The sequence below is a fragment of the Arvicanthis niloticus genome, chromosome 6, assembly GCF_011762505.2.
Source record: "Arvicanthis niloticus isolate mArvNil1 chromosome 6, mArvNil1.pat.X, whole genome shotgun sequence".
Classification (NCBI taxonomy): Eukaryota; Metazoa; Chordata; class Mammalia; order Rodentia; family Muridae; genus Arvicanthis; species Arvicanthis niloticus.
This window is the reverse complement of record NC_047663.1, coordinates 50,170,086-50,197,072: the sequence shown is the minus strand read 5'-3', so window position 1 is coordinate 50,197,072 and position 26,987 is coordinate 50,170,086. Positions and strand designations below refer to the sequence as shown.

Genomic DNA, 26,987 nt, shown 5'->3' with positions numbered 1-26,987 from the left:
TCATTGGAAAATCTTACCACAAAGAATGTTACACAGCCTTACCTTGTACTAATATTTTGTACAATAGCCACTAGAACTAATTCATAAACAGTTTTCTCAATATATAATTTACCATTATAAGGATGATATCTTACTGACTGATTCAGATGCAGATAGTTTAGAAAAAATGTTTGATAAAGTAAAAAGAATTTTGCCTCGCTGCAGCATACAAGTTGCTCCTACAAAATACAAAGAGGAGATTCTGTCAATTATCTAGGATATAAGAGACGTTTACAGAAAGTTCAACCACAGAAAGTACAAAGCAGGAGATATCAATTCAAACTCTTAATAGCTTTCAAAAATTGCTGGGACATATTAACTGCCTGTGGTCTACAATTGGATTAACTCCTCAAGAGCTAAGTATTTTATTTCAAACCTTACAATGTGATAAGGACTTAAATAATCCAAGAAAATTATAGGCTGAGGCTGAGAGAGAATTGGCTCTGGTAGAAAAAAATTACAAGATACATATATAAATGGTTTGGATCCAAAGATGGATTGTATTTTGTTATTTTGCCCTTTACTCATTCTCCCACAAGAATTCTTACATAGAAGACAATATCTTAGGGTGAATATTTTAGTACACAAAGTAAAAAAGTAAAGACCTATGTAGAAAAGGTTTCTGAATTAATACTGAAAAAATAAATGAGATTTCATAAATCAGCAGGAACAGACCCAGGAGAGATTGTGGTGCCCTTTTCTAATGCTGAAGTTGCCTCATTATAGGCAGAAAATGAATATTGGCAAAGAGCTTGCAGTAATTTTGGGGGGTGAGATTAACAACAAATATCCCAAAAGCAAGAGACTTCAGTTTGTAAAAAGAACTAATTGTATTCTCCCTTGTATAGTATAAAGCACAACAATTTCTGGAGCTCCTACATTATATATTGATGCAAATAAATCAGGAAATGTAGGTTATATCAGGAAAAATGATTAAGTGGCCCAGAGCCTTTATGGTTCAATTAAAAAAATCAGAGCTGTATGCCATTCTTATGATATTAGGTTTTCCTGAATCTCTTAATATAGTTACTGACTCTCAATACGCAGAGTGTTTTCTAAATCTCTGAGAGTTGAAATGACTTTGAGCAAAGATAATATATTTGAGTGGGAGAATGATAGCTCATGCCTTTAATCTCAGTAGAGACCAGCACACAAACAAACACACACACACACACACAAATACATGCACACACACGCACACACATATGCACGTACATAGTGAACAAGGTAGTAGTGGTGGTTCACATCTTTAATCCCAGTATTTGCGAGGCACATGTATTTGATCCTAACACTTGGGACGCTAAGACAGGTATGTAAGAGTTAGAGTGATATAAATTTAAAAGCTACTTGCAAAGGAAGACTGAAATTCAAAGTGGATGCCCCTTATAATCACTTAATATGATCACTTAATCTCTCTGTCTCTGTCTCTCTGTCTCTGCCTCTGTCTCTCTCTCTCTCTGTCTCCCTCTCTTCCTCCCTCCCTCTTAAGTATATTTATTCAATAAGGTATATTTAGTTTTATTATTTCAAAAGATATTTTACATTTTTTTTTAAAAATTTTAATTGGATATTATATTTACATTTCAGATTTTATCCCCTTATCCCATTCCCCACACTACCCAGGAACCCCTTATCCCATCCCCCTCCTCCTGTTTCTATGAGGGTGTGCCCCCACCTACCCCCCACTCCCACATCCCCACCCTCAAATCCCCCCCCCCCCTACTCAGTGTTCAGCCTTCATGTGACCAAAGATCTCCTCTTCCACCTATGCCTGACAGGGCCATCCTCCCCTACATATACAGCTGGAGTCATGGGTCCATCCCTATGTGCTCCCAAGCTGGTGGTTTAGACCCTGGGGAGCTCTGGTTGGTTGGTATTGTTGCTCTCCTCATGGGGCCACCAACCCTTTCAGCTCCTTCAGTCTTCTCTCTAACTCCTCCATTGGGAACTCTTGATAAGATCAATGGTTAGCTGTGAGCATCTGCCTCTGGGTATGTCAGATTCTGGCAGACCTCTAAGGAGACAGCCATATCAGCTTCCTGTCAGCATGTACTTCCTGACATCCATATCAGCTTCTATCTTTGGTGACTGCACATGGAATGGATACCCAGATGGAATGGTCTCCAGATGGCCCCTCCTTCAGTTTCTGTATCACACTTTGTCTCCATATTTGTGCCCTTGAGTATTTTGTTACTCCTTCTAAGTAGGACTGAGGCATCCACACTTGTTCTTCCTTCTTCATGAGCTTTGTGTGATCTGTTAGTTGAATCTTAGCTATTTCAAGCTTTTGGGCTAATATCTGCTTATGAGTGAGTAAATACCATGTGTGTTCTATTGTGATTGGGTTACCTTACTCAGGATATTTTCTAGTTTCAACCATTTACCTAAGAATTTCTTGAATTCATTCTTTTTAATAGCTGAGTAATACCCCATTGTGTAAATGTACCACATTTTTTTATCCATTCCTCTGTTGAAGGACATGTGGGTTCTTTCCAGCTTCTGGCTATTATAAATAAGGCTGCTATGAACATAGTGGAGCATATGTCCTTGTTATGTGTTGGAGCATCTTCTGGGTATATGTCCAGGAGTGGTATAGCTGGGTCCTCAGGTAGTGCTATGTCCAATTTTCTGAGGAACCACCAGACTTATTTCAATGGCTGAAAGAACCAGCAAGCTCTGGTACAGGGCTCCAGAGCCTCGGTGGTTCTCTGAGCCCATGAAGGGCACTGGCCAGCAATTTCTGGGAGGTGTTCTTCAAGAAACTGCCTATGGGAGGCTGGAGAGATGTCTCAGTGGCTAAGAGCACTGACTGCTCTTCCAGAGGTCCTGAGTTCAATTCCCAGCAACCACATGGTGGCTCACAACCATCTGTAATGGGATCTGATGCCCCTTTCTGGTCTGTCTGAAGGTAGCAATAGTGTACAGTGTACTCACATACATAAAATAAACATAAATCTTTTAAATAATTTATTTATTTTGTTTATATGAGTATATTGTCACTCTCTTCAGACACATGCTAATGCATGTGATTGCACCATGCCCAGCTCCTTACCTACTATTATTTTTGTTTTTATTATCTATATTGTATGTTATTTCATGTGTACTATGTAATATACATTACATGTCCATAAAATGGGTATCACATTCCATTTAATCCATGAGGACACTGAGTTTTCTAGAAGAGAGTGATTTTTTTCAATCACAGGGTATAAGTGGCACATCTGGTCAGGAGCCAGGCTGACTATGAATTATCTATCCCTTTCCTTTTCTATGTTTTGTCATCTGGGAACTCACTTATGCCCTTCCCCTCCTTATGTCCAGAAAGGAATTGCAGGGCTTACTTACCGCAGGACGCTGAGGTTGCATTCAGGATTCCTGAGCCCCTCACACAACAGCCTCACACCACAGTTACCCAGGTCATTCAGCTGCAGGTCTACCTCAGTCAGGCTGGAGTGGACACTGAGCACTTTGGCTAGGAGTGAGCAGTGTGTGGATGTGAGGACACATTCAACAAGCCTGCATGGGAGATGCTCACGTCAGCTTCCCCAGGGCTCATTGCTTTTGAAAACTTATCTCTGGTCTCCATTTGTCAGCCTTGGTGGTTAGCTCTCTGTGTGCCTTTTCTAGATAATTCCATGTTCTTCAGGAGCAATGGATATAGGTCAGGACCAATGCTCTGCTACCATTGGACATGGCAGAGCTCTGTAGGCCCAAGATAGCTCACTGGTACATTTCAAGAATCATGTGACATGAAATTTACCAGATACAGAATAGGGCATGATCTCATTCATTAAGTCAAATCTTAATCCAGATAAAGTCCATAGAAACCAAGTAGAAGTCTGATTACAAGGGCAGAGGGTAGGAGGAAATGGGCAGATGCCATTCCTTGGACCAGAAGCTTTCTTCCCTCAGGTTTCCCTTTGCTTCTGTGCTCTTCACTTTTGCTTTAGCCATGTCCTCAGGAAGTGTGTTCCACTGAAGCCCTCATGAGTTATTTGTTATCATTTGGTAGTGGGATTTCTTGATGAATGCAGACTCTCATGATCCCCAAGAATAGAATCCCATTTGTGTATATTGAAAAGTCTGCCATATGTCATATGTATGGTAAAGGGAGTTCAGTGAATACTTGATAAATACTAAGCCTTCCCCTAGAGTCCTCCTTTGCTTTTAGTCTCCTCTCATCTACCCCTGCTTCAGGGTTGAACCCAGGCCAGACTCACCACAAGATCTTCAGTTGGCATTCAGGGTATCTAAGGGTTTCACAGAGATTTAGAACTGCAGAGAAGCTCAGTGGATTTCCACTGAGGTTCAGCTCCTCCAGGTTTCTGGCAAATTTAAGATTGGAGAACAAAATATTCCAACTGGCATCAGTTATTGGGGTCCATCTGTACCTGAGGAGAGAGAGAGGTAGCAGAGGGGTGTGACTTATGTGTGCATAGTCTGTACACAGTTCCACATAGCAGGTTGAGTTTCTATATGCCTGAGCCCCACACACTGGTATGCCATCCCCAGAATTCACTAGCCTTTTGTATATGTTTCTTTGCTCCAAATTCTGGATCCTCTCCTCTAGGTGGTTCCTCATCTACGTCCTTTATGATAGTATGCTGTGTGCTCATTTTGTGTGTCTGTTTCTGACTCAGTCTTGGTGTTTACCAAGTGTGTGAACAAATGCCTTACATCTTTGCTTTCTAATCTATAGTGTTCAGCCCATTGCTTGACCTAATGTGCAACCTTGGAAATTCAGAAGGGCTTCTTCTCTTTGATGTGAGAGCACCTGCTTTCCTTTGGAACAGATTTCCCGAGTTTCATGATGGAAAGCTCAAAGAAAGAGAACTCAGGATCAGTAGTTGGGAATGATTCTGTGACAGTATGGTAAGCGTGATCACACACACTATACTACAGCTGTGTTGGTTCACATGATCCTTGTATCCTTCCAAGGATAGAGGACCACAGGGAGAAGGGAGAGTAGATTCTCTCTCTCTGTCTCTCTCTGTCTCTGTCTCTGTCTCTCGCTCTCTCTCTCTCTCTGTCTCTCCTTTCTCTCACATACACATATACACACACAGACAAGAGAGAGACACAGAGACACAGAGAGAGACACACACACAGAGATAGATGTACAGATAAATTTTCAACACCAAAGAAATATTAGGGAAACCAAGTACTAAACTTCAAAGAATGATTTTTTTAAAAAAAAATTGATATATTTTTACTTTGTGTGTATGATTTATATATATTTGCTTTGTGTGTGCCTGCTTGTCTGTGCCCTATATGAATGTAGGAACTAGCAGAGTCTAGAAGCTGGGTTTTGTATCTTCTGGAACTACAGTTAAGATAATGTGAGCCATCAAATGTTTGTGATTGGATCCACATCTTTTGGAAAAGCAGCAAGTGTTCTTTCTTGATGATCCACTCCCCTAGTTCCCAGAGGATGCATTGTCACTATTTACACTGAATGAATGTGAAAGTCCAGAATATATTATTTAAAAAGCATGAGGTGCTGTTATGAGCCACACACAGAGAAATGGCTCATCCTGCCATCTTTGATGCCTTAATTTTCTGAGCTGCTCCTTTCCCTTTTTTCCTGTGTGCAATGAGCTTCTGTTTTTTTCTTGCCATCCTTGTCTTGCTGACTTTTCCGCTCAACCTTACTTTCTTCCTAGCAGCTGAAGTCTTCCACTTTCCTATGGTATCACCCTATGTTCCTAATGACACTGTCCTGTTCAAGCAGGCTGGTGTTCCTGGTTTCTCCTGTCCTATCTTGACTCCATCTCTACATACTCAGATTTCTTCTGAATCTTCACATCAGACCTCTTCTACTTGAAACATCTGTATCAAGCCCTTTAAGAATAAGTTTAAATAAACATAGACACATAGAGATAACTTAAAATAGCCAAGAATAGGAAAAAGATCCATTTCATCATGCTATTCTCTGTAGGCATTATTCTCTGTAGCCTCTTCAGAATGATACTGTACTAGACATTTATTTCCAGGAGAAGACAGGCTTGATTCATTAAGAAAACATGTAAATTCAGATTGCCAGTCAGAGGGGGTTCTAGGTGCCCCCCCTGCTTGGTCTAGGGTCGGAAGTCCCCTCTTTTAGGTTGGGTGAAGATGGGATTTGAGAACACCCTGGATAGAGTAATAACCTCATATTGATTCTTGTGGTCCTCCATAGCTAACTTATGACAATGTATCTGAATAGATTTTGCTATCAGTTTATCCATCTTTTGTTTCACCAAGTTAGTCAGCCTATTTAAGGCCCAGGGACCAAAAGAAATAAGCAAAAATAACCCAATTAATGGTCCCAAGATGAAAGGAAGTAAGGTTGACAATTCTTGCTTAGGCTGCAAGGCTAAGCACTGCAAGGGAATATAAATAAAAGTTAAGAATATGTTTCTGGGTCCCCTGAGGGACAAGCCTGACTCAATAGGGGTTGATGTCAAAAGTATCCCCTCTCCAGGAAAAAGACACTGGGATGGGTATGGCCCTCATGCCTCATTGGAAAACGACAGGAGGACCGGAGCCATTACAAGGTTCCCTTTAATTACTGGAGGTCAGGCGTCTATTCCTGCCTTGGCAAGATTAGAATTGCCATGGCCCTTCTATACTTAGAGAAGGGAGGAGATGTCAGGGGCAGCCATGCTTACACACTGAAGGCCTAAAATGAGCCATAAGCCTAAAATCAGCAATGATATATATGCCCGCTAACACAAAGTCTTGGTTCTCTGTGGAAAAACACTGAAACAGATGGCTATAAGCTATTGTAAATAGGCAGCTTTTGTGGAAATTTACCAGCCTGAGTAGTCATAGACCTTGTAAAATAGGTAGCCTTGGCAGATAGTACCAACTTAGATAAGGACAAGTGAATCATAGGCAGAGTCATAGTGACCTGTCCCCTGAACCTTTACCCAGTTGATACCCTGTTCTGAAAGATATATGTACTCTCCCTAAATACCTATGCTCCTGTGTCATCCCCTTCCCCACATCCTGCATTTTTCTGTTTCTAACCCCTGTGTTAAAAAGTAAAAATTATGATTGATAATAAAAAAGAAAACATGTGAATATAAGCTAACAGATAAAGTGTGATTCAGTTTTCCTATAGGCAAGTATACAGAGGGTATAACACAAATTTTCTTTCTGCTGTGAATCAAAGCCAGGGTCGTGAGCTTGCTAGATGTGGTGTTTTGAATGAGATGTCACCCTGAGTTATGGGCATTTAAATAGTTTATTCAACTCAAGGTATGCTTTGGGGAGGCTTAGGAGGTATGGGTTTGTGTCAAGGAGTACATGACTGGTGACAGGCTTTAAGATTTCAAACTCTGCCCCTGTCTATTCCCTGTGATTCATTTTCCAGCACACCACTCTGCCTGTATTCACAGAAGCCTGCAGACATCAGGGACAACCAGGTAAGCCCCAGTCCCTCAAAAATCACCAGCCTTCTATATACCCTAAAGCACACCCAAGAGTGGTAGTCTTCACACTGTTCCCTATGCCCCATATTCAGGCCCACCACTCTGCCTGCATTTTCAGAAGCTTGCAGGCACCACAGATAACCCACTCCAAGCCCTTGCCTTCCAAGTTCCCTTAAAATATACCCAACACCCTTGAACTGTATCCATCCCCTGGACTCTATTTCATGGCTCATAATTCTGCCTATTTTCCCAAAGGCCCTTGTGGCACCAAGAATCCTGGACACTGTTACTATGGATCCTAGAGGCAAGATGAGCACCTGAAATCCCAGATGCTATGCAGGCCACAAAAACTCTAGAGGAGACACCCTACTGGAGCTGAAGATTCACTAGTCATGAGAACCCCAGGCCACTCAGGTAGAAGACAAGAGGAAACATGAACTAAGGGGAAAATTGATCCAAAAATCTATCCAACAAAGTCAGAAATCAGCACCTAAGGCTATATTAACCACAAAAGTCAGATGGGTAATGGCTAGAGTCAGAAAACAGTCAACAAGAGCTGGAGTAATATGACCCTACCAGTGCCCAGCTATCCAACTACAAGTCCTGGATACCCTAATACTGTTGAAGCTCAAGAAAATGACCTTGAATCCAATCTTATGAAGATAATAGAATTCCTTAGATAGAAAGTGAATAAACCTCTTAAAGAAATATAGAAAATACAAGCAAACAGGGAAATAAAATAAATAAAACCTTTCAAGACCTGAAGATGGAAATAGAAGCAATATAGAAAACACAAACTGAATGAATCCTGGAGATGAAAACCTAGGTAACAGAACAGAAATTATACATGCAAGCACCACAAACAGAATAGAAGACATAGAAGAGAGAATCTCAGGAGTAGAATATACCAAAAAAATGACACATTGGTCAAAGAAAATGTTAAATCAACAAAATTTCTGACACAAAACCTACAGAAAATTAGGGATGCCATGAAAAGACTAAACTTCAGAACAATAGAAGTAGAACAAGGAGAAGACTCCTACCTCAAAAGCCTAGAAATAATTTTCACCAAAATCATAAAAGAATAATTTTCTAACCTAAAGAAAGAAATACTTGTGAGCATACAAGAAGCTTATGGAACACTAAATATATTAGAGCAAAAAGAAAATCCTCTTGCCACATAATAATCAAAACACTAAATATACAGAACAAAGAAAATATTAAAAGCTGCAAGAGAAAAAGACCATGTAATATATGAAGGCAGACCTATTACAATTGTCCAAACTTCTCAACAGAGAATGTAAAAAGCAGAAGAGAAGAAAAAAACCAGAAGAGCCTGGGCAGATGTCTTGCAGTGTCTAAGGGACCAGAATGCCAGCCCAAAGTACCAAACTCAGACAAACTTTCAATTACCATTAGTCAAGAAAACAAGATATTCCACAGCAAACCAAATTTACACACCATCTATCCGTAAATCCAGTCCTAGAGAAGATAGTTGAAGAAAAACTCTAACTTAAGGAGGTTAATAACTACACCCAAGAAAACACAGGAAATAAATAATTTCACACCAGAAAAACCAAACCAAAACACACACACACACACACACACACACACACACACACACACACACACACACACACAACTAACAGCAAAATAAAAGGAATTAAAAACCATTGGTCTTTAATATTTCTCCACATCAATGGACTCAATTTCCCCATAAAAAGATATATACTATCAGAATGGATGTCAAAACAGGATCCAGCATTATGCTTTATGTAAGAAACATACTTCAAGATCATTATCTTAGATTTAAGGACTGGAACAAGATTTCCAAGCAAATGGACCCAGGAAGGAAGCTTTAGTAGTCATTTAATAATATAGACTTCCCACCAAAATTAATAAAAAGGTCGATAATTGGAATCGAATCAAGGACTGAGAAGTAAGTCCAGGTACTTACGCATCTCAAGTTTTGACAAAGAAGGCAAAACTACACAATGGACTTATTTCCAGAGTGGTTGTACCAGCTTGCAATCCCACCAACAATGGAGGAGTATTCATCTTTCTCCACATCCTTGCCAGCATCTATGATCATCTGAGTTTTTGATCTTAGCCATTCTGACTGGTGTGAGGTGGTATCTCAGAGTGGTTTTGATTTGCATTTCCCTGATGACTAAGGATGTTGAGCATTTCTTAAGGTGCTTCTCGGCCATTCGAGTTTCCTCAGTTGAGAATTCTTTGTTTAGCTCTGCACCCCATTTTAATAGGGTTATTTGGTTGTCTGGAGTCTAATTTCTTGAGTTCTTTGTATATATTCGATATTAGCCCTGTATCAGATGTAGGATTGGTAATGATCTTTTCCCAATCTGTTGGTTGCTGTTTTGTCTTACTGACAGTGCCCTTTGCCTTACAGAAGCTTTGCAATTTTATGAGGTCCCATTTGTCAATCCTTGATCTTAGAGCATAAGCCATCAGTGTTCTGTTCAGGAAGTTTTCCCCTGTGCCTAGGTATTCGAGGGTCTTCCCCACCTTATCTTCTATTAATTTCAGTGTATCTGGTTTTATGTGAAGATCCTTTATCCACTTGGACTTGAGCTTTGTACAAGGGTATAAGAATGGATTGATTTGCATTCTTCTACATGCTGACCTCCAGTTGAGTCAGCACATTTGTTGAAAATGCTGTCCTTTTTCCACTGGATGGTTTTAGATCCTTTGTCAAAGATCAAGTGACCATAGGTGTGTGGGTTCATTTCTGGATCTTCAATTCTATTCCACTGAACTTCCTGCCTGTCTCTGTACCAATACCATGCAGTTTTTATCACTACTGCTCTATAGTACAGTCTGAGGTCAGGGATGATGATTCCCTCAGAAGTTCTTTTATTATTGAAAATAGTTCTTGCTATCCTGGGTTTTTTGTTATTCCAAATGAATTTGCAAATTGATCTTTCTATCGCTATGAAGAATTGATTTGGAATTTTGATGGGGATTGCATTGAATCTGTAGATTGCTTTTGGCAAGATGGCCATTTTTACTAAGTTAATGCTGCCAATCCAGGAGCATGGGAGATCTTTCCATCTTCTGAGATCTTCTTCAATTTTTTTCTTCAGAGACTTGAAGTTCTTGTCATACAGATCTTTCACTTACTTGGTTAGATTCACTCCAAGATATTTTATATTATTTGTGGCTATTGTGAAGGGTGTCATTTCCCTAATTTCTTTCTCAGCCTGTTTATCCTTTGAGTAGTGGAAGGCTATTGATTTGTTTGAGTTGATTTTATATCCAGCCACTTTGCTAAAGTTGTTTATCAGATTTAAAAGTTCTCTGGTGGAAGTTTTAGGGTCACTTAAGTATATTATCATATCATCTGCAAATAGTGAAATTTTGACTTCCTCCTTTCCTATTTGTATCCCTTTGACTTCCTTTTGTTGTCTAATTGCTCTAGCTAGGACTTCCAGTACTATATTGAATAGGTAGGGTGAGAGTGGGCAGCCTTGTCTAGTCCCTGATCTTACTCAGATTGGTTCAAGTTTCTCTCCATTTAGTTTAATGTTGGCTACTGATTTGCTGTATATTGCTTTTACTATGTTTAGGTATGGGTGTTGAATTCCTGATCTTTCCAAGACTTTTACCATGAAGAGATGTTGAATTTCATCAAATGCTTTCTCAGCATCTAGTGAGATGACCATGTGGTTTTTTTCTTTGAGTTTGTTTATGTGGATTACATTGATGGATTTCTGAATCTTGAACCATCCCTGCATTCCTGGGATAAAGCCTACTTCATCATGATGGATAATTGTTTTGATATGTTCTTGGATTCGGTTTGTGAGAATTTCATTGAGTATTTTTGCAACAATATTCATAAGAGAGATTGGTCTGTAGTTCTCTTTCTTTGTTGGGTCTTTGTGAGGTTTAGGTATGACTGTAATTGTAGCTTCATAGAACGAATTGGGTAGTGTTCCTTCTGTTTCTATTCTATGGAATAGTTTGAAGGGAATTGGTATTAGGTCTTCCTTGAAGATCTAATAGAACTCTGCACTAAAACCATCTGGTCCCCTTTTTTTTTTTTTTTTTTTTTAATTTTTTTTGTGGGGAGACTTTTAATGACTGCTTCTATTTCTTTAGGGGTTATGGGACTGTTCAGATGGTTTATCTGTTCCTGATTTAATTTTGACACTTGGTATCTGTCTAGAAAATTGTCCACTTTATCCAGATTTTCCAATTTCGTTGAGTATAGGCCTTTGTAGTAGGATCTGATGATTTTTTTAAAATTTCCTCAGTTCCTGTTGTTATGTCTCCCTTTTCAGTTCTGATTTTATTAATTTGAGTACTGTCTCTGTGCCCTTTGGCTAGTCTGGCTAAGGGTTTATCTATCTTGTTGATTTTTCCAAGAACCAGCTCCTGGTTTTGTTGATATTTTATATAGTTCTTTCTGTTTCTACTTGGTTGATTTCAGCTCTGAGTTTGATTATTTCCTGCTGTCTACTCCTCTTTGGTATATTTGCTTCTTTTTGTTCTAGATCTTTTAGGTGTGCTGTCAATTTGTTAGTATATGCTCTCTCCAGTTGTTTTTGTAGGCACTTAGAACTATGAGTTTTCCTCTTAGCACTGCTTTCATGGAGTCCCACAAGTTTTGGTATGATGTGTCCTCATTTTCATTAAATTCTAAAAAGTCTTTAATTTCTTTCTTTATTTCTTCCTTGACCAAGTCATCCTTGAGTAGAGAGTTGTTCAGATTCCACGTGTATGTGAGCTTTCCATTATTTTTGTCATTATTAAAGACCAGCCTTAGTCCATGGTGGTCTGATAGGGTGCAGGGGGTTATTTCAATCTTTTTGTGTCTGCTAAGGCCTGTTTTGTGACCAATTATATGGTCTGTTTTGGAGAAGGTACCATGAGGTGCTAAGAAAAAGGTATATTCTTTTGTTTTAGGGTGAAATGTCATATATATATATATATATATATATATATATATATATATATATATATATGTTAAATCCAGTTGGTTCATAACTTCTGTTAGTTTCATTGTATCTCTGTTTAGTTTCTGTTTCCATGATCTGTCCATTGCTGAGAGTGGGGTGTTGAAATCCCCCACTATTATTGTGTGAGGTGTAATGTATGCTTTGACCTTAATAAAGTTGCTTTTTTGTATGTGGTTGCCCTTGCATTTGGGGCATAGATGTTCAGAATTGAGAGTTCATCTTGGTACATTTTTCCTTTGATAAATATGAAGTATACTTCCTTATCTTTTTTATTACTTTTGGTTGAAAATCAATTTTATTTGATATTAGAATTGCTACTCCAGCTTGTTTCTTGGGACCATTTGCTTGGAAGATTGTTTTCCATCCTTTTACTCTGAGGTAGTGTCTGTCTTTGTCACAGAGGTGTGTTTCCTGTATGCAGCAAAATTTGGGTCCTGTTTATGTATCCAGTCTGCTAGTCTATGTCTTTTTCTTAGAGTAATGAGTCCATTGATATTAAGAGATATTAAGGAAAAATGATTGTTGCTTTCTGTCACTTTTGTCATTAGAGTTGGAATTATGTTTGTGTAACTATCTTCTATTGGGGTTGTTGGAAAACTACTTTCTTACTTTTTCTAAGTTGTAATTTTCCTCCTTGTGTTGGAGTTTTCCATCAATTATCCTTTGAAGTGCTGGATTTGTGGGAAGATATTGTGTAAATTTGGTTTTGTCATGGAATATCTTGGTTTCTCCATCAATAGTGATTGAGAGTTTTGCTGGGTATAGTAGTCTAGGCTGGCATTTGTGTTCTCTTAGAGTCTGTATGATATCAGTCCAGGATCTTCTTGCTTTTATAGTCCCTGGTGAGAAGTCTGGTGTAATTCTTATAGGTCTGCCTTTATATGTTACTTGACCTTTTTCCCTTACTGCTTTTAGTATTTTTTTTGTTTGTTTTGTATAATTGATGTTTTGATTATTATGTGATGGGAATTATTTCTTTTCTGGTCTAGTCTATTTGGGGTTCTGTAGGCTTCTTGTATATTTAAGGACATCTCTTTCTTTAGGTTAGGGATGTTTTTCTCTATAATTTTGTTGAAGATATTTACTGACCCTTTAAGTTGGAAGTCTTCACCCTCACCTATAGCTATTATCCTTAGGTTTGGCCTTCTCATTTTGTCCTGGATTACCTGGATGTTTTGGGTTAGAAGCTTTTTGCATTTTGCATTTTCTTTGACAGTTGTGTCAATGTTTTCCATGGTATCTTCTGCACCTGAAATTCTCTCTTCTATTTCTTGTATTCTGTTGGTGATGCTTGCGTCTATGACTCTTGGTCTTTTTCTTAGATTTTCTATCTCCAAGGTAGTCACCCTTTGAGATTTCTTTATTGGTTCTACTTCCATTTTTAGATCCTGGATGGTTTTGTTTAATTCCTTCACCTGTTTGGTTGTGTTTTCTTGCAATTCTTTAAGGGATTTTTGTGTTTCCTCTTTAAGGGCTACTACCTGTTTACCTGTGCTCTCCTCATATTCCTTGAGAGTGTTATTTATGTCCTTCTTAAAGTCCTCTAACATCATCATGAGAAGTGATTTTAAATCTGAATCCTGCTTTTCTGGTATGATGTGGTGTTCAGGGCTTGCTATAGTGGGTGAACTGGGTTCTGGTCATGCCAAGTAACTTTGGTTTCTCTTGTTTACGTTCTTGTGCTTGCCTTTTGCCATTTGGTTAACTCTAGTGCTACCTGCATTCATTGGTTTTGACTGGAGCCTGTCTTTCCAGTTATCTTGCTTGTGTCAGAACTTCTCAGGGTCCAGATGTCTCTGTGATCCTGAGTTCCAGCTGCTCTGAGTGCAGTGTCTCCTCTAGGATGTCTCAGGATAAGGTGTCTTCATGGGAGCAGACCAGCTAGGTGTTCGCTGCTCTGAGTGTAGTGACTCCTCTAGAATGTCTCAGGACATGGTGTCCCCTGCTATCAGTGCAGTGGCTCCTCTAGAATGTCTCAGGATATGGAGTCTACTGCCCTGAGTTTTGTGGCTCCTCTAGGATGTCTCAGGGTATTGTGTCCCCTGCTATGAGGTTGGTGGACTCTCTAGGATGTCTCTGGATATGGTTTCCACATGGAAGCAGACCAGCTGGGTGTCTGCTGCTCTGAGGTCAGTCTCCTCTCTGGGATGTCTTCGGATACGGTTTTCCACATGGGAGCAGACCAGCTGGGTGTCTGCTCCAGCCACAGGGATCTGGAGAGGGGCAGAGGGGGAGTGGTATTCTGCAGGGGTGGGGTTTGGGTGCTTGGTGGATCCTGTGAGCTTCCTACTCTCAGATGTAGTTCTGAGGCATATGGTGGTGGGCAACTAACTGATCTTACCTGCCTCTCTGAGGTCAGTGGCCTCTCTGGGATGTCTAGGGATATGGTTTCCACATGGGAGCAGACCAGCTGGGTGTCTGCTCCAGTTGCAGGGATCCAGAGAGGGGCAATATTTTACATTTCACTTGAAAGATAATACTTTTTCTTTTCCCCATTTGTCCTAGGAAAGATATAATCTACCAAAAAAAGGAACTCTCCAGAATTAGAATTGGGACAGGTTTTGTTTTTATCTTTCTAGCTAAAATAAAAGCTTTCAATCTAGGAATCTGGAGACCACTGGACTAGTGAAAACTCTTAAGGAAAAGGGTGGATCCACAAGAGAAAATGTCCTAAGACGATTGGCCAAAATTGCTATTACTGCAGTCTACAGACAAAAGTGGCAAATGATCTTTATATGTTTTAATTTAATTGAAAATTAAAGCTGGCTTTGGAGCAGGAGCATGGCTCTTTCTTTCTCTAAACCCATGTGTTAAAATATTTTTTAAATTAATGTATCCCATCAGTGAGTTTCCTACAATCTTCAAAGTTTTCTGTTCCCAAATGAAAGACATACACACACACACACACACACAGAGAGAGAGAGAGAGAGAGAGAGAGAGAGAGAGAGAGAGAGAGAGAGCCTGTATATTTTAATGTGCCTTAGGCAGCAAAATAGCTGGGCCACTGCCTAACTGCCACTATCTCCCACTGATAATTCCTAGTTCTGTTTTCTATATTGGCTGCTCTGGACCCAGTGGGCTGCCCAACTTGGCTGTGCTCTCCCAGCTCCTTCACATTGTAGTTATTCCTCTCTGTCTTATACTCTTCTCAGGGATGGTGTCTCTTCTCTTCTCCACACTCTTCTGGCATGACAGCTCTCTCCTTCCTCCCCCTCTTGCTACAAACCTGAGAATCCTAAAGTCTTACCTTTGTCTGCCCTGCCCAGTTACTGGTTGTTTGCAAATTTATTACAAGTCAGAACCAACTAAGGGCAGGTTCCCAGAAGCTACATTCAGACATTCTCCTTTAAACAGTTTTTTGGAGAACATAATTAGCATTAGAATACAAAGAGCTACATCGATACATGCTTGTTAAAAGATAATCCAATATTTTGATCTCTTATCAGGAGAGTCAGCTGGTATGGGACAGAAGAAAACAAAAAATAAGGGACTATTGTATTGTCACTGATCTCTTAATGTTTTGGATTTAATTTGACTCTTTAAGACTTTTTTAAAGTATAAATATTATCCCCAAATCTATAATATTATTATGTATATATAAAGTTTCTTCCATCATACAAAATATTGACTAATTTTAGAAATAGGCTTCATCTAGTTTCTTGTATGTGTTTTCAAATTTGAGTCTGAAGCAAGTGAGTAGGAACAAAGCTTGTATAACTCAGATATACATAATAGATTGTGGTCTTCAAACCTTTCTGAAATCTGCTAAATATGGCATTTAAATTTAAATTTAAATTTAGATTTTCTACCATTTCCAAAACTAACCTTTTAGGTTTCTAAGAAGATGATGGGGCACTGGCTCCAGTGTCAGACCAGTTTTGGCAAGTCTACTCCTGGACAAAGACACAGAACTAAAGTTCTGTGCCCTTCCCCCAGGCCTGAGCAGGCCTGAAAAGTCATTTGTCACAATAGACCAAGCAACAGTAGGACCTAGGAGAGGCATTGCATTGCCAGCCTTGGCACCTTGGAGCCTGCTACCTGAGCTAAGAAGAATGGACTGCCTGCTGAGCTAGCCTTGACACCTTCCAGACTGCTATCTTCTTGCCCAGCCCCTGGGCTGAACCGAGAAGAGACTCTGGGGGGTGGGACTTCCCCTTTATATGTGAAAGCAAATTATTAAACTTGGAGCCTTGATCAGAGAACTTTGTCTTGGCTTCATCTCTTCCCACCCGTTTCCCTATTCTCAGCCTCTCTTACAGGTGAACCCGGTTCAACATTGTTGCTGCTGGCGGCAACAGAATGGCGCCTTGAACAGGGAGGGACCTGAGGACGAGATATCAGCTGACCATTGTCTTGTGTAGAGCTGCTGGCTGCAACAAAGTTCCTTTTGTCTTTTCATCAGAGCCTCTGAAAAAGTTTTAGGTCAGTCTAGCTCCTCACATATATTTTCCCCTTTAAAACCATATGAGTAATAAATGTCTGACTGTCTAAGAGATCTTGCTATCCCTTAAATCAGCAAATGTCTCCTAATACTGTCAAATATCCACAATATATTCTGAGTATAACATGAATGAATGTTGAATGATGTTAAAAAGGTTAAATCCTTGTAGCTTGTATAATAAATCTTGGTCAGCTCCAAAGGAGAATTCAATACAAAATGTATTGAATTTTGTATTGACCCAAAATTTAGTCATGGCCCAGGTCCATGACTAATTGCTTAAGGGTTAATAAACCTAAATGAATATGTTCATGATGTCATATTTCTTGTAAATGTCTTTTAAATTTCATCCCTTAATACAGGCTTATTATACTCCATAGTTACACAGACATATCTAAAGCCAGTATTGCACAGTAAAGTTAAATGATGTTGTATAGGTTTTACAGTATCACCTAGGTGTAGTACCACACCTATTAAAGCACTTAACTTAGGTTTTCATTTTTAATCTATATGTTTTTAGAGTGTCAAAGACACAGACCTATTATGAGCAAGCTGATTAACAAAAATGGGCTGTTTTCACTTGTTGGGTAAGGGCCACTATGGAAGAAGCTATAAGTACCATAGCAATGACTATTGGAAAAAATGCTAAAGTAAGGAATATACATAGCTATCAAAAATATAACTGATACAAGTAATTTTGAAGTATTCCCTACTCTTGTGTGAAAGTATTCCAAGTCACCATATATGAAGGGTTAATATAAGCAGTGATTCTAAATATGAGAGGATGTCCATGTCATAACTGTTCATAAATGGTCACATTGTTCAGGGATGTAGCTAACAAACAATGATCTGGCTGATGCTTTTCCTGTGGAGACATTATAATGAGACACGGCCAGTGAGGGGATCTTAAGAAGTTATTTTCACTCAGACCAGTTGGGCATCTCCAGGACAAGTTAACCAGAATCTCAAGCTGTCAACTCAGAGACAGAGTTCTTCAGAACCATGAAACATACCATCCAAGAGGAAATTTCATTCTGAAATCAGGGCTCCAGTTTATCATTGCATACTGGGAAGCATTCATTCAACAAGAAAATCTGTGGTTTAGGCTGGAAAAACTAAAGTGATAAATGAATTGATGATGTTTTAAAAAATACAATTGATCCCTCTCAAACCCCAAAGCCATCGGCATTACAGCTCACATGAGATGATCACACTCATAATGACTTATAATGATAAACAGGAGTAGTAGATAATACCCCAGTACAGTTAAAGAAAGCATAACAAACACTCAGAAAATCAGTTACCTCAATCTGATACTTATAATATTATGGAATATTGTAATAACCATACATTTTAAAATAAACCTTGATTTGACATATATTCATTTTCATAATTGTTAATCTTAGACATTACAAACTTTAATATCATGTATATTGTCTCTAAGTGTTATACTTTACATATCTTAAACAATTAGTTAGGACTTTGTAAATTTTAAAAGTCTTTTAGTGTTTTATTCTGTAAACATATCTATCTATCTTAAAGTTAATTTGCAAATCTTTATTTATTAAAATAATTTTATCTTTTAGTATAGATCCCTATTTTTAAAACAAATTTATTTTTATTTTATAACATCTTTTAATTTTATTTTTATTGAAAATAGGTTCTTTTTTCATACAATATATCAGAATTATAATTTCCACTCCTCCTGCTTCTCCATGATTCTCCCTTTCCTCCCCTTCCTCCCCTTCCCTCTGGATTCATTCCCTTTCTGTCTTGAATTAGAAAAAAACCAGCTTTCTCCTGGAGCCTAGGCTGTCTCACAGCCCTCCACACACAAATCCTGCCTGGAGAAAGCTGGTCTTCCAGGAGTGCTCTCACTTCTAAGCCCAGAGGTAAAATAACCACTTTTGCTCCAATAACTTTCCAAAGAAGAACCCATCAGGAGTACACAGGGCACAGGAACAGTAGAGCAGCTGGGGACAGGATCCTTCCAGTCTCCATCTATACCCGAGAATTACAGCTGTCCTATAGCCCTCAACACCCAAATCCCACCAGGAGTGCTGACACACTTAAGATCACAGGCTCACAGGCACACAGGAAAGACAAACTTCAGTCAGAGATAGCAAGACCAACTAACACCAGAGATAAACAGAAGGTAAGAGGCAAGCACAAGAACCTAAGCAACAGAACCAAGGTGATTTGGCATCATTAGAACCCAGTTCTCGAAGAAATAATTTCAGCCAGGAATCTAAATTTTAGGCAAGAACAAAAAAGTAGGCTTCAGACATGAAAATGACTTTAGGCTAGGACAGGAAAGTTGATTCAGATATTTTGGTCATCCTGATAAGCCCTTAGAAACAGTGATCACAGGAGTGTTCATGGAATTGTGTTTAATGACTTGCTTGTTCTTTGACTATTTGTGTTTATTGTCTTGCTTGTTTCATGACTATTTGCATCTACTTATTGCTAGACCTTCAACCTAGATCTGACCTTAATACATGCATGTAATTAAAATGGGATAATAGCAAAAAGGAGAAGGGAGATGGGATAGAGGGTTCTGGGAGGGGAAATGGGAAAGGGATGACATCTAAAATGTAAATAAATAAATTATACAATAAATTTTTTAAAAAGTTTAAAAAAGAACCCAGTTCTCCCACCACAAAAGTCCAGAATACCCAAACACACTGGAAAAGCAAGATTTGGATTTAAAAATTGCATCTCATGATGATTATAGATGACTTTAAGAAGGATGTAATTTCCTAAGAAATACAGGAGAATACAGGTTAAACATATACAAGTGCTTAATGAGGAAACACAAAAATCCCTTAAAGAATTACAGGAAAACACAACCAAACAGGTGAAGGAATTGAAAAAAATTCAGGATCTAAAAATGGATATAGAAAAAATAAAGAAATTACAAAGGGAGACAAGCCTGGAGACAGAAACCTATGAAAGAGATCAGAGATATAGATGCAAGCATCACCAACAGAATACAAGAAATAGAAGAAAGAATCTCAGGTGCAGAAGATATCATAGAAAACATCAACACAAAGGTCAAAGAAAATGAAAAAATGCAAAAAGCTCCTAATCTAAAACATGCAGGAAATCCAGGACACAATGACAAGACCAAACCTAAGAATAGTAGGTACAGAAGAGAGCAAAGATTCCGAACTTAATGGACCACCAAATACCTTCAACAAAATTATAGAAGAAAACTTCCTTAACCTAAAGAAAGAGATGTCCATAAACATACAAGAAGCCTACAGAACTCCAAACGAACTAGATCACAAAAGAAATTCCTCCCTTCACATAATAAACAAAACACCAAATGCATAAAACAAAGAAAAAATGTTAAAAGCAGTAAAGAAAAAAGGTTAAGTAACATATAAAGGCAGACCTATAAAAATTGCGCCAAAATTCTCAACAGGGACTCTAAAAGCCAGAAGATCCTGGGCAGATGTCACACAGACCCTAAGAGAACACAAATGCCAGCCCAGGCTACTATACCCAGCAAAGCTCTCAATTACCATAGATGGAGAAACCAAGATGTTCCATGACAAAACTAAATTTACACAGTATCTTTCCACAAAGCCAGCCCTACAAATGATAATAGATGGAAAACTTCAACACTAGGAGGGAAACTACACCTAGGAAAAGCAAGAAAGTAAACTTTCAACAAATCCCCCCAAAAATAGTCACACAAACATAATTCCATCTCTAACAACAAAAATAGCAGAAAGCAACAATCACTATTCCTTAACATTTCTTAACATCAATAGACTCAACCTCCCTATAAGAAGACATAGACTAGATACATAAACAGGACCCAACAATTTGCTGCATACAGGAAACGTACCTCAGTGACAAAGACAGACACTACTTCGGGGTAAAAGGCTGAAAAAAATTTTCCAAGAAAATGGTTCCAAGAAACTAGCTGGAATAACCATTTTAATATTGAATAAAATCAACTTTCAACCAAAAGTTATCAAAAATGATAAGGAGGGACACTTTATACTTATCAAAGGAAAAATTTACCAGATGAACTTTCAATTCTGAATATCTGTTCTTCAAATCAAGGGCATTCACATTCATAAAAGAAACTTTTCAAAAGCTCAAAGCACACATTGCACCTCATACAATAATAGTGGGGGATTTCAACACTCGACTCTCAGCAATGGACAGATTATATAAACAGAAACTAAACAGAGACACAGTGAAACTAACAGAAGTTATGAACCAAATGGATTTAACAGATATCTATAGAACATTTAATCCTAAAGTATATATGTATATATACCCTCTTCTCAGCTCCTCATGGTACATTCTCCAAAACTGACCATATTATCAGTCACAAAACAGACATCAACAGATACAAGAAGACTGAAATAATCCCATGCATCCTACCAGATCACCACAAATTAAGGCTGGTCTTCAAAAACAACAGAAACAACAGAAAGCCCACATACATATGGAAGCTGAACAACACTCCACTCAATGATAACTTAGTCAAGGAAGAAATAAAGAAAGAAATTAAAGACTTTTTTGAATTCAATGAAAATAAAAGCACAATATACAAAAACTTATGGGACACAATGAAAGAAGTGCTAAAGGGAAAACTCAGAGCTCTGAGTGCCTCCAAAATAAAACTGGAGAGAGCATACACTAGCAGCTTGACAGCACACCTGAAGGATCAAGAACAAAAAGAAGCAAATACACCCAAGAGTAGTAGATGACAGGAAATAATCAAACTCAAGGCTGAAATCAACCAAGTAGAAACAAAAAGAACTATACAAAGAATCATCAAAACCAGGAGCTGGTTCTTTGATAAAATTAACAAGATAGATAAACCCTTAGCCAGACTAACCAGAGGGCACAGAGACAGATTCCAAATTAACAAAATCAGAACTGAAAAGGGAGACATAACAACAGAAACCAAGGAAATCTAAAACATCATCAGATCCTACTACAAAAGCCTATACTCAACAAAACTGGAAAATCTGGATGAAATGGACAATTTTCTAGGCAGATACCAGGTAACAAAGTTAAATCAGGATTAGACAAACCATCTAAACAGTCCCATAAACCCTAAAGAAATAGAAGCAATCATTAAAAGTCTTCCAACCAAACAAATCCCAGGACCAGATAGGTTTAGTACAGAATTCTATCAGACCTTTGAAGAAGACCTATTACCAATACTCTTCAAACTATTCAACAAAATAGAAACAGAAAGAACACTTACCAATTTATTAAATGAAGCTACAATTATGCTCACACCTAAATCACACAAAGACCCAACAAAGAAAGAAAATTTCAGACTGATCTCCCTTGTGAATATTGATGCAAAAATAACCAATAAAATTCTTGAAACTGAATCCAAGAACACATCAAAAAAAATCATCCACCATGATCAAGTAGGCTTCCTCCCAAGGAGGCAGGGACGGTTTAATATATGGAAATCTATCAAAGTAATTCACTATATTAACAAACTCAAAGAAAAAAACCACATGATCATTTCATTAGATGCTAAGAAATTTTTTGACAAAATTCAACACCCCTTCATTATAAAAGTCTTGGAAAGATCAAGAATTCAAGGTCCATACATAAATATAGTAAAAAAGAGTATAGAGGAAACCAGTAGTCAACATCAAACTAAATGGAAAGAAAATTGAAGCAATCCCACTAAAATCAGAAACTAGACAAGGATGCCCACTTTCTACCTACCTATTCAATATAGGACTCAAAATCTTAGCCAGAGCAATTAGACAACAAAAGAGTCAAAGGGATGCAAATTAAAAAGGGAGAAATAAAAATATCACTATTCATAGATGATATGATAGTATACTTAAGGGACCCCAAAAATTTCACTGGAGAACTAAACCTGATAAACAACTTCAGCAAAGTGGCTGGATATAAAATAAACTCAAACAAATCAGTAGCCTTCCTCTACTCAAAAGATATACAGGCTGACAAAGAAATTAGGGAAATGACATCCTTCACAATAGTCACGAATAATATGAAATACCTTGATGTGACTCTAAACAAACAAGTGAAAGATCTATACGATAAGAACTTCAAGCCTCTGAGGAAAGAAATTGAAGAAGATCTCAGAAGATGGAAAGATCTTCCATGCTCATGGATTGGCAGGATTAATATAGTAAAAATACCCATCTTGCCAAAAGCAATCTAGAGATTCAATGCAATCCCCATCAAAATTTCAACTCAATTCTTCATAGAGTTAGAAAGAGCAGTTTGCAAAATCATTTGGAATAACAAAAAAATAGCAACAACTATTATCAACAGTAAAAGAACTTCTGGGGGAATCACCATTCCTGACCTCAAGCAGTACTACAGAGCAATAGTGATAAAAACTGCATGGTATTGATACAGAGACTGGCAGGTAGATCAATGGAATACAATTAATGACCCAGAAATGAACCAAGACCCATATGGGCACTTGATCTTTGACAAAGGAGTTAAAACTATCCAGTGGGAAAAAAAGACAGCATTTTCAACAAATGGTGCTGGTTCAACTGGAGGTCAGCATGTAGAAGAATGCAAATTGATCCATTCTTGTCTCCTTGAAGAAAGCTCAAGTCCACTTGAATCAAAGACCTCCACATAAAACCAGATACAATGAAATTAATAGAAAGAAGGTGGGGAAGAGCCTTGAACACATGGGCATAGGAGGAAATTTCCCAAAGAGAACACCAATGTCTTATGCTCTAAGATCAAAAATTGACCAATGGTACCTCATAAAATTGCAAACCTTCTGTAAGGCAAAGGACACTGTCAATAGGACAAAACAGCAACAAACACATTGGGAAAACATCTTTACCATCTCTATAATGGGATCAAGGGCTTATATCCAATATATACAAAACCTCAAGAAGTTAGACTCCAAAGAATCAAATAACCCTATTTAAAATGGGGTAAAGAGCTAAACAGAGAATTCTCAATGGAGGAATAACAAGACATCATCATCCTTAGTCATCATGGAAATGCAAGTCAAAATGACCCTGAGATTCTACCTCACACCAGTCAGAATGGCTAAAATTAAAAATCGGGTGACAGCAGATGCTGGCAAGGATGTGGAGAAAGAGGAACACTCCTCCATTGTTGGTTGGATTGCAAACTGGTAAAACTACTCTGGAAACCGATCTTGAATTTTCTCAGAAAACTGGACATAGCACTACCTGAGGACCCAGCTATACCACTCCTGGGCATATACCTAAAAGATGCCCCAACATATAACAAGGACACATGCTCCACTATGTTCATAAGAGCTTTATTTATAATAACCAGAAGCTGGAAAGAACTCAGTTGTCCTTCAACAGAGGAATGGATACAGAAAATGTGTGATACATTTGCACAATGGAATACTACTAAGCTATTAAAACAATGATTTCATGAAATCCTTAGGCAAATTGATGGAATTAGAAAATATCATCCTGAGTGAGGTAACCCAGTCACAAAAGAACACACATAGTATGCACTCACTGATAACTGGATATTAGCCCAAAAGCCAGGAATACCTAAGATGCAATTCATAGACCACATGAAGCTTAAGGAGAAAGAAGACCAAAGTGAGGATGCTTCAGTCTTTCTTAGGTGGAACAAAATAATCAAGGGAGGAAATACAGAGACAAAGAGTGTAGTGGAGACTGAAGGAAAGGCCATCTAGAGAGTGCCTGACCTGATGATCCATCTCATATACAAACACCAAATCCAGACCATATTGCAGATGCCAAGAAGTGTTTGCTGACATGAACCTGATATAGCTGTCTCCTTAGTGGCTCTGCTGGATCCTTACAAATACAGAGGCAAATGCTCACACCCAACCATTGGACTGAGCATGAGGCCCCCAGTGGAGGAGTTAGAGAAAGGACTAAAGGAGTTGAAGGTGTTTGAATCCCATAGGAAGAACAATAATATCAACCAAACAGACACCCCGGAGCTCTCAGGAAATAAACCACCAACCAAAGAATACACATGGAGGGACCCATGGCTCCAGCTGCATATGTAGCAGAGGACAGCCTTGTCAGACATCAAAAGGAGGAGAGACCCTTGGTCCTGGGAAGGCTCAATGCCCCAGTATAGGGGAATGCCAGGGTGGGGAGGTAGGTGGGCATGGAAGGGTAGATAAACACCCTAGTAGAAGCAGGGGGAGGGAGGATGGGATAGGGGCTTTAGGAGGAGAAACCAGGAAAGGGGATAACATTTGAAACATAAATAAATAAAATATCCAATAACAATGAATGTATAATTTATTTATAAAAAGGAAAGATAAAAAAATGGGTTTCTAAGAGATAACACCAAACAAGGCAAAAAATATAATAATATAAAGCAAAAAACGATCATATTTGGCCATGGCAACCCAACAAGAGGATAAGTATCCCAAGAGCAGACACAAGAATCAAAGACCCACCTTTTCTCACACTCAAAAGTCCCATTAAAATAAATGCTACATATGCTAAGTACCTGGTGCAAACCAAGGTAGACCTTGTGATTGCTGCTTCAGTCTTTGTGAGTTTATATGTACCTTACTTAGTTGATTCAGAGGGCCTTGTTCTCCTGGTGTCTTTCATCCCCTCTGGTTCTTACTCTCTCTGCCTCTTTTTCCCTAGGATTCCTTGAGCTCTGAGAAGAAGGTTTTGATGGAGACATTCTGTTTAGAGTTATGTGTTCCTCTCTGCATAACGTCTGGCTGTGGGTCTTTGTTCCCATGTTTGATGATGATGATGATGATGATGATTGAAGTCTCTCATTATCTGTGTATAAGGAACAATATGTGATTTATGATACAGTAATGTTTCTTTTGCAAAGTTGGGTGTTCTTGTTTGGGGCATGATATTGAGACTGAAATGTCATCTTGGTGGATTTTTTCTTTAATAAGTATGTAATGTCCTTCCCTATGTATTTTGGTTAATTTTGGTTTGAAGTCTATTTTGTAAGATATTAAAATGAGTATACCAGCTTGCTTCTTAGATTCATTTGTTTGTAGTATCTTCCCAACCCTAAACCCTGAGGCAAAGTCTGTCCATGAAGTTGAGATGTTGTAGTGGATGTTGAAGGAAAATAGGCCCCATAGGCTCAAATGGAGTGATACTATTAGGAGGTGTGGCCTTGTGGAGTAGGTGTGGTATTGTTGGAGGAACTATGTCACTGGGGTCAAGCTATGAGATCTCAGATGCTCAAGCAAGCTATGTATGGCAGTCTCTTTGTGCTGCCTTCAGATCAAGATGTAGAACTCTCAGCTACTCTGTTGCACCAAGTCTGCCTGCATGTTGCTGTGCTTCCTGCCACACAATAATGGACTAAACCTCTGAACTGTAAGCCAGCCCTGATTAAATGTTTTCCTTCATAAGAATTGCTGTGATCATGCTGTCTATTCACAGCAAAAGAACCCTAATTAAGACAGGTTTGTTTCTTATATCCCATTGGTAATGCTTGCATCTTTTGTTCCTGCTTTGTTCCAGGTTTTGTTAGTTTGTATTTTTCTCTATTGCTTCTATTTAAATTTTAAGGTCTCAAACTGTTTTATTCATTTCCTTTACCTACTTGTTTGTTTCTTGGTTTTTCTGGCTTTCTTTAAGGAATTTATTCACTTTCTCCCATTGTTTTTATTTTCCTGGATTTCTTTAAGAGATTTATTCACTTCCTCTTTAATGATCTTTACCATCCTAATAAAATTAGTTTTAAGATCATTTTATTGTATTTCAGTGTTAGGAGCCATGCTGCGTTTGCTGAAGTAGCTATACGCTCGCCATTATAAGATGGCGCTGGCTTCCTGTTCCTGGTTCTTCTTGGCCTTGGTGTCTGCAGCTGTGCGCACGCTTAGGCTCGAATTTTCCCCGCTGATAGTACTATCAGTGGATATGTAAATGAGACCCCAGTCTGTAAGCCAATGAGGACAGATCATGTCTCTTTGATAGTATATAAGTCAGTACATTCTGGGGCTTGGGGTCCTTCCTTTGTTCTCCATCTTGCATCCTTCTAACTAAAAGAGCTGTAACAATAAAAGACGCTGTCAGAAGAATCTTGAGTGTGACGTGCTCCTTATCGGCGAGGTAGCGTGTCGCATTTCAGTTGTGTTGGAATATCCAAGTCTTGCTGTGG

General features: G+C 38.5%; 1 pseudogene; it reads right to left on the bottom strand.

The window, feature by feature from the left end:
• Window positions 1–3,380: 3,380 nt before the first annotated feature.
• LOC117710280 (NACHT, LRR and PYD domains-containing protein 1b allele 4-like) overlaps window positions 3,381–26,987 on the bottom strand; it is a 41,339-nt pseudogene continuing 17,732 nt past the window's right edge.